We start from the raw sequence: 9,607 nt of genomic DNA, 5'->3' as shown, positions 1-9,607 counted from the left end.
TGAAATAACATTAAATTATATAACCCATCAACAATATTACATAATAACAACTGCTCGGATAGGATTGCGGGTTGTTTTGGTTTAATACGTGCCATAGCTGTAAATAAAACATGGAAATAGATCATGCGCGTCTATCATGCACACATCAGCCTAACGTTAGATAGATAACTTCACATTAAATATGTCTATCATCATCCGCTGTCAAACGCCACAGGTAATCTTTTATTTCTAAACAGGAATGTACATCTCGATGTGAATCGCGCTCCTTATGGGAAGGCTGTGCTTGACGCTTCCATGGCGCGCTCCTGCATAGGCACAATATCGGCATAATAGCGATCTTTTTTTGTTATGCTTGTTGTAAAGAAAAGGTCTATAATGCATTGAAATGACATTAAACTAAGATAATACGATGGTTATCATGTAAAGTCTTTAATTACAAGTAATTCCAGAAAAAGTAAATGACATTTCAGGCTCGCTTCCGTATTACGAGAGCGAAAAGAACATTTCTGTAGATGTTTCGCAATGCATGCCGGAAGGGAGTCTCATGGCTCCGAATCGAACGAGGGCCAAGATTTTCTCCAAATGGAGCCATGGAAAACCCTAAACCTCCCCCTAACCCTAAATGAGTAATGAATTGGGACGCCACTACGGCTACACGTGAACGCGCAGAATGGAGCCGTAGGGGTGAAAACGGAACCGGAGTGGTGAATTGGGATTCACCCGATGTCTCCATTTCAAGAGTGTGCACTTGTGAGTGTGGACTTGTTCTCGCGAGTGTACTACTGATCATCAGATGTGATCAGTCGGACTGTGATCGCGGTGAATAATAATGTCGATTTGATAAGACGTCTTGATGGGGTGTTTGGTGCCGTTGACACGTCAAGGGAAGAAACCGTCACAGTCACGAGCAACAGCAGAGAGAAGCTCAGCTCTCCTCACAGCTCTCTGTCTGTCTCTCTCTCTCTCTCTCTCTCTCTCTCTCTCTCTCTCTCAACAACACAACAACAACAACACAACAACAAAACAACAACAGCACAACAACAACACAACAATAACAACGTTTCACAGAGCAGGAAGTGTCATAGTATAGAGTCTAGTGTAGAGGCTGCTTGAGTTAGAAATCGGAGGAGGGGGGCTCATTGTAAAGCCCACCGTCCTCCGATTTCTACCTCCACCAGCCTCCCCCTGGTGTTCTACCTCCCCCAGCCTCACCTGGTGTTCTACCTCCCCCAGCCTCCCCTGGTGTTCTACCTCCCCCAGCCTCACCTGGTGTTCTACCTCCCCCAGCCTCACCTGGTGTTCTACCTCCCCCAGCCTACCCTGGTGTTCTACCTCCCCCAGCCTCACCTGGTGTTCTACCTCCACCAGCCTCCCCTGGTGTTCTACCTCCCCCAGCCTCCCCTGGTGTTCTACCTCCCCCAGCCTCCCCTGGTGTTCTACCTCCCCCAGCCTCCCCTGGTGTTCTATCTCCACCAGCCTCCCCCTGGTGTTCTACCTCCACCAGCCTCCCCTGGTGTTCTACCTCCCCCAGCCTCCCCTGGTGTTCTACCTCCACCAGCCTCCCCTGGTGTTCTACCTCCCCCAGCCTCCCCTTGTGTTCTACCTCCCCCAGCCTCCCCTGGTGTTCTACCCCCCCCAGCCTCCCCTGGTATTCTACCTCCAGAAGCCTCCCCTGATATTTTACCTCCAGCAGCCTCACCTGGTGTGTGTGGGGTACAGGACCGGTCGTTGAGATAGATGCAGGCATACACGCATGAGTGCACACACACACACACACACACACACCCACACACACATACATGCGCACACACACACTCGCACAAGCACACACACGCACACACACACCTGCACACAGGCACCAACGTGCACACACACAGCACTATTCCATTTCCTGGACACTGCATTGCTTAGCAACTGCTTCTCAAACATGCAGTCTGAAGCAGGCCCATCAACTGTCCTCCTAACCAGTCTGAAAGGGTGTCTCTCTATTACACTTTGTGTGTGTGTGTGTGTGTGTGTGTGTGTGTGTGTGTGTGTGTGTGTGTGCCTCTCTCCCTCTCTCCCCCTCTCTCTCCATCCCTCCCCCCTCCCTCCCTCCCTCTCTGGTACTTGTAGACAACAGCTGGTTCTGTTATATAGAGATGGAGTTGTTATATAGCGATATAACTGTTATATAGAGATAGAGTTGTTATATAGAGATAGAACTGTTATATAGAGATAGAACTGTTATATAGAGATAGAGTTGTTATATAGAGATAGAACTGTTATATAGTGATAGTTGGTAGTGATGCCACTCTGCCTCCAGGCTGCCTTCTATAATCTATACTCATAGATTAATCAGCATAATTACATGAATATATCAGTGAACAAGCAGTGAACAAGCAGAAGGCTGTTGTTGATGTTTATTTCCTTAGCTGAGGTGTACTGAGAGAGAAGAGAGAGAGAGGGACAGGGAGGGATAGTGAAGGAGAGAGAGAGAGAGGGAGGGATAGTGAAAGAGAGGGAGAGGGAGGGATAGTGAGAGAGAGAGAAAAAGAGGAGGGGAGGGGGAGTGAAACAGTTAAAGATACACAGAGAGGGAGAGTGAGAAACACACACACACTTACACAGATAGATGTGATGATTAGAGAGGAAGCACCTTTGAGGGAGTCAGTCACAGTCACAGTCAGTCACTTTTTTACATTTAGCAGACGCCTTTATCGAAAGAGACTTAAGTACCAAGTAAGTAAGTACAATGCAGTCATGCACAAGGAATTTACTTTGGTGTAATTGGTGCCACCGAAATAATAAGATACATATAACGTTGCGTACAAGACAGACATTGGACACACACATGGTATAACGACTTGTAAGCAATTCAAAACTATACGAGACTTACATTATGTTGTATTAAAAACACACAAGTACACACACGCATGCACACACGCACACACACACAATCACTAAAACAAGCACAGCTAAACCTACAGTGTATTTATGTCTACCTCCTAGGTAGTGTGGTGTATGTGTGTGTGTGTGTGTGTGTGTGTGTGTGTGTGTGTTTTTAATACAACATAATAATGGTTTACTTTCTGGGCTGAGTACGTAAATCTGAATCAATGTTGTTGTTTTGAATGATGCATGAGGCTGGACCAGCGGTCCGGTCACATTGATCTGGTACTATTCATAGACTGGACCCACTGTGCTGGGTGTCTCATTAAGGATGATGGGTCTGAACTGGACATCTCTGTCAATACTGCAGGTTCTGGCTGTGAGTGGCCCATTAGTACCACCACAGACACTACCTGGAGTGGGTTCAGTCAGACTGACTGACTGGCTGGCTGGCTGGCTGGCTGACTGGCTGATGACTGACTGATGGGCTGACTGACTGACTGACTGACTGACTGGTTGGCTGGCTGGCTGACTGGCTGATGGCTGACTGGATGGCTGACTGATTGGTTGGCTGACTGACTGACTGACTGACTGGATGGCTGACTGACTGACTGACTGACTGGATGGCTGGCTGACTGACTGACTGACTGACTGGCTGACTGGCTGGCTGGCTGGCTGACTGATGACTGACTGGCTGATGACTGACGGACTGACTGGCTGGCTGATTGACTGAGTAACTGACTGGCTGGCTGATTGACTGAGTGACTGACTGGCTGATGACGGACTGACTGACTGGCTGGCTGACTGGCAGATTACTGACTGACTGGTTGGCTGACTGACTGACTGACTGACTGGATGGCTGGCTGACTGGCTGATTGACTGGCTGGCTGACTGGCTAGCTGGCTGACTGATGACTGACTGGCTGATGACTGATGGACTGACTGGCTGGCTGACTGGCTGGTTGGCTGGCTGACTGGCTGACTGGCTGATGACTGATGGACTGACTGGCTGGCTGACTGGCTGGTTGGCTGGCTGACTGGCTGACTGGCTGATGACTGACTGGCTGGCTGACTGGCTGATGACTGACAGACTGACTGGCTGGCTGGTTGGCTGGCTGGCTGACTGGCTGACTGGCTGATGACTGACTGACGGACTGATGGACTCACTGGTTGGCTGGCTGGCTGGCTGATGACTGACTGGCTGACTGGATGGCTGACTGACTGGTTGGCGGACTGACTGACTGACTGACTGACTGACTAACTGACTGACTGGCTGGCTGACTGACTGGCTGACTAAGAGCTACTTGGTGTTATCTAATCAATATAGGACAGGACTACCTCAGAGTCAAGCTCTACATGGAAGTATGGAGTATGGGACAGGATGAATGGAATGAACAGTGTGGAATAGAATGAATGGAATGAACAGTATGGAATAGAATGAATGGAATGAACAGTATGGGATAGAATGAACAGTATGGAATAGAATGAATGGAATGCAGTCTCTCAGATCTGCAACAGGGGCTAGGGGCTAATAGGACCAATTTGGAAGTCAGCTTTTGATTTTGTGGAAGTTGACATGGGTGAAGAATGAAAAAAACCAGAAATACAAAATGAAAAACTAACAGTTTATTAACCATTTTTTACATTTATTATGTCCATCTTCTTTTTCTAAAATAGGTTCACAGGTCATATAATCAGTTCCATCAATAACAGCATCAGTTTTCTGTGGATCAATAATACAAATGGTCTGTTGTACACTGTTATTTATAATCATTACAACGGATGAACATGGTTGCCATGGTTACTTCAGCGCTAAAACAGGACACATATTTCACAATAACCCCCCCGACCCGCCCCCTGTCTGTCTGTTTGACTAGAAAGCCTGTCTGTCTGTTTGACTAGAAAGTCTGTCTGTCTGTCTGTTTAACTAGAAAGTCTGTCTGTCTGTCTGTTTGACTAGAAAGCCTGTCTGTCTGTCTGTTTGACTAGAAAGCCTGTCTGTCTGTCTCTCTGTTTGACTACTAGACTATGAGGTCACATCTTCATAATTACATATATTTATTCTTCCATTCAATGCTCTCATTGATAGCAAGCTCTATTTACAGTGAGATGTCTAGCCAGCCAGCCAGACAGTCTGTCAGCCAGTCAGTCAGTCAGCCAGTCAGCCAGTGGTAAGCCAGCAGTAAGCCAGTCAACAAGTCAGTCAACCAGCCAGCCAACCAGTCAGTCAAACAGTCAACCAGCCAGCCAGCCAGCCAGCCAGCCAGCCAGCCAGCCAGCCAGCCAGCCAGCCAGCGGTAAGCCAACGTTCTCTGTGCTGCATGATCTACTGGGACAACTAGAGAACAGTAATTGGAGACGGTGTTTCTCTGGTGGTACGATATGTTTTGTCTCTGGTGATAAGTTATGTTTTGTCTCTGGTGGTACGTTATGTTTTGTCTCTCTGGTGATACGTTATGTTTTTGTTTCTCTGCTTTTTAGTGTCTAGCTGTTAAATTTCACAGCATGTCAACCATGTCACATGACCTGCTGCTGTTCTGCTCTGGGGCCCACAGACTACACATCACACACACACATCAGAGAAGGCTTCAGAAATGCATTACACTGATACACAAATGAGCAGCGCACATGTGTGTACACTCACACACATGTAGGTAGAGACACACAGACACACACACACACACACACACACACACACACACAGAGACAGACAGACACACACACAAACAGACAGACACACAGACACACACACATATTTATGATAGACAGGCACAACCGCTCAATTATCTCACACCTTGACAACCTGTTAGTGATGGGAGGGAGGGAGGGAGGGAGGGGAGAGAGACAGAGAGAGAGACAGAAAGAGGAGCTCAATTATCTCACACCTTGACAACCTGTTAGTGATGGGAGGGAGGGAGGGTGAGAGAGAGAGAGAGATAGAGAGGTGTCACATCTGGATCGAGAGTCTCTCTATTCTGGCATTATACTCAGCCAACCAGACATTACTAGCCGATGACAGAGCTGCAAATATGGCAGCTGTTGGATGAACACTGCCAATGTTAAGTGTGTCTGTGTACATAAATGACGGATACGTTGGCATGAAGACAGAGAAACTTTCATCCAAGATATTATAGTAAGCAAGAGCTTCCACTCACGACCATTGATCTTCGACACAAGATTGCATTTCGCTGTCTGGTACTGGTAAAGTTGAATCTAATCTAATCTAAGATGGCGTTTTAAGATTTTCTTCTCTAGTCTGCCGCATCTCTGTCTACGACAAACCCCAGAGTACGCCTTTAACTCCTTCAGTGCATTGGGTGAATAAAGTCGCCCAAACAGGCAACATTGTACAGTGCCACGGGTGACGTCATTCAGCGCGCTCCGGCGCTCTCAGAGCGAATTTACGAACGCAGCCCTTGAACATCGAGGGCCGTAATTCCATCACATCTGCCTGTCAATGTTAAGTGTCTCACACACACACACACACACACACACACACACACACACACACACACACACACACACACACAGTTAAGTGTCTGTCTGGATGTGAACGACTACCCCCTGTACACCCTGAACATCACACACAGCACCTACGACACACTCTACCACACAGTCCAGTACATGTATAACCGGGGAGGCAGAACACAACCTCTACATTGTCATCAACCTCCATCTGGGATGCAAGTTCTGGTTCTGAGTGGTGTCTAGTGTGTACGGACCACTGAACAAGGAAGGTCCAAACCTCCGCAACTCCCACACCCACACACACACACCGCCAGGCAGGAACTGCATCTCCACAAGCCTGTTCTGTATGTGAGCCTGCCATACTGTAGGAACTACCTGGCAGTACTACTGCGCGCGCGCACGCACGCACACACACACACACACACACACACACACACACACACACACACACACACGCAGACACAGACACACACACGCAGACACACACGCACGCACGCAGGCAGGAAGGACGTTTTTAAAGCTGCTCTCTACGTGAATGATGCTGCAGTTATGTTATGTATCTGGACTCTCCCTGCATATCAATACAGAGACGCTACAGTCTGACTAGGAACCTGAGGTCCTCTCAGGACACACACACACACACACACACACACACACACACACACACACACACACACACACACACAGTGACAGAGAGAAGGAGAGAGAGAGAGAGAGAGATGGCAGGGTAGAGGAAGATAATCATTGATGTTGATGATAGAAGAACGCACAAAGATGACGATACATAGAAACGAGTAGTTCGTCGTTGAAAGTCCAGAGTCAAGTTTTGGGTTGATTAAAATCCCTCCCTCACACTGATTTGATGTACAGCCCGCAGTTTTGTTAGTTGTGCACTCAACCTCTCTTTCTCCTTCTCATGCTGTCCCTATTTCCCCCTCTTTCACCTTCTCTGTCTCTTAACTACATTCATTAAATTAATTAAGATATCACCGGGGAAAAAATAATACCACAAATACTACGTTCTTTAATACAGAGCTGCCACTACCAGCCCTATCGTTGTATATTGAGTTTGCATTTGATAATGGCCATCAATAATATAATGTTTCATTTCACTTCATTATAAATTGTTCTGAGTTCAGTCTCTGCTGTCATCCGTCCTTAATGAGTAATTAGAAAAGTGAAACGGTTATAACCAGAATGCAGTCGCGCACAGACAGGGAAACACAGAGAGAAGCAAAGAGACCAGACTGCTGTGTGTGAGCGAGAGAGATAGAACGAGAGAAAGAGGAGTAGACAAATCATTCAGAGCATGAGTATGGACAGAGATATGTGCCACCAGAAACTGAATTTGAATTGCTCAATTTGAATACTTAAATTTAAAAAATGAATTTGAATTGCATAATTTGTAATTTGTATTGTACTGAATGGTTTCAAAGCAAATAAATTCATTTTCAAAGTATGCTACTCAGATTCAGTTTTTCAATTCAGTTATTCAAGTTAAACAATACAAATTCAAATTATGTGATTCAAATTCATTTTTAAATTAAAGTGTTCAAATTGAGCAATTCAAATTCAAATGTCAGTAATTCAAATTCAGTTTCTTGTGGCAAATATCTCTGTCCATACATGAGCATTTCCACGGGAATGTTATTGGTTTTAATATATGGAGGACCAAGTCTGTCAAAATTAACAATAAATATATAGATAAATAAATGAGTGTATGAATAAATAAATGAATACACACAGTAATAACGAAATACATTTCTATATTTATTTATTCTTTTACGCATTCATTCTTTGTTTTCCACATTCATTCTTTGTTTTCCACATTGTTTTCCACATTCATTCTTTCTTTTCCACATTCATTCTTTCTTTTCCACATTCATTCTTTCCCCGATTATCAGATCTGTATGCAAATATGGGGGCGTGTCTCGCATTTTCATTGGTTGATGCCCCACGCATTTTCATTGGTTGATACCGCGCGTGACGTGGTAAAAGCGACAAAGTCGAGATAGTCCTTGGGCCAAGCCATTTTTCATTACCATCTGGGTGGGCAAATTCTAGATGTGATTTTTTTATTCCTATACATCCCTAGATTATGTTTTGATATGATAGACCTTTTGGTTTGGCAGCTTATTAATGGTTAGTGGTTAGGGTTAGGTCCCTTGCCATATCTTGCTTCCCTTTGCATGATTCGCACGTAGCTGTGCTGTGGTTGTGATAGAGACATGAGCCCTTTCATGGTTTGGCCCAAGGACTATCTCGACTTTGTCGCTTTTACCACGTCACGCGCGGTATCAACCAATGAAAATGCGTGGGGCATTAACCAATGAAAATGTGAGACACGCCCCCATATTTGCATACAGATCTGATAATCGGGGAAATAATGAATGTGGAAAAGAAAGAATGAATGAGGAAAACAATGTGGAAAAGAAAGAATGAATGTGGAAAACAAAGAAAGAATGTGGAAAACAAAGAATGAATGCGTAAAAGAATAAATAAACATAGAAATGTATTTCGTTATTACTGTGTATTCATTTATTTATTCATACTCATTTATTTATCTATATATTTATTGTTAATTTTGACAGACTGGGTCCTCCATATTAATATTTCGCAATCGTGCCAAAGACAATGTTGCAGTGGAAAGAGAATACCAGAGAGGGAGAGGGAGAAATCACTGGAAAAATACTGCCCTTCACCTGAGGATCCTTTAACTTATTAACATAATATAATTATAGTCTATGTGGGGTTGCTGCTTTGAGCGGAAGTGTTGATTTAAAATATATATATACATATTTACAGATGTAGACATTGAAACGGTATAGTCCGGGAGCCAAAGCCCGTTTTTTTTTTTAATGAACCTTGTTTTGTCGGGTAGTTTATTTTTGTTGATGTCATTGTACAGGACCTCCTTCATGAGTAAACATTGGAGAAAGCAAATTGTATGCATTTGATTTATTTGAGTATTTTGCATGAAATCTCATAAATACCTATTTTTCTGGGATTTTGGCATTTCGGGCATGAAGTATATATCAGAAAATGCTCAAGGGATATCACAGGGCACCCTCCTGTATTTTGAAGAGGTACCCCCAAGCAACAAGAAACAGCAGAGAAAAAAACTTTACCCAACAAAACAAGGTTCAACCCCATGGCTCCCGGACTATAAGGTAAGGTTGACGCAGCCGGTATAATTTGGGCCTTAGAGGAAAAGTCTGCTGCTGTCCTGGCGGTGCATATCGACACATGAAACAAACGATGAACGTTTA

This window comes from Nansenia antarctica (assembly GCF_963989245.1).
Source record: "Nansenia antarctica genome assembly, chromosome: 1".
Lineage (NCBI taxonomy): Eukaryota > Metazoa > Chordata > Actinopteri > Argentiniformes > Microstomatidae > Nansenia > Nansenia antarctica.
This window is presented reverse-complemented; position numbering follows the sequence as displayed.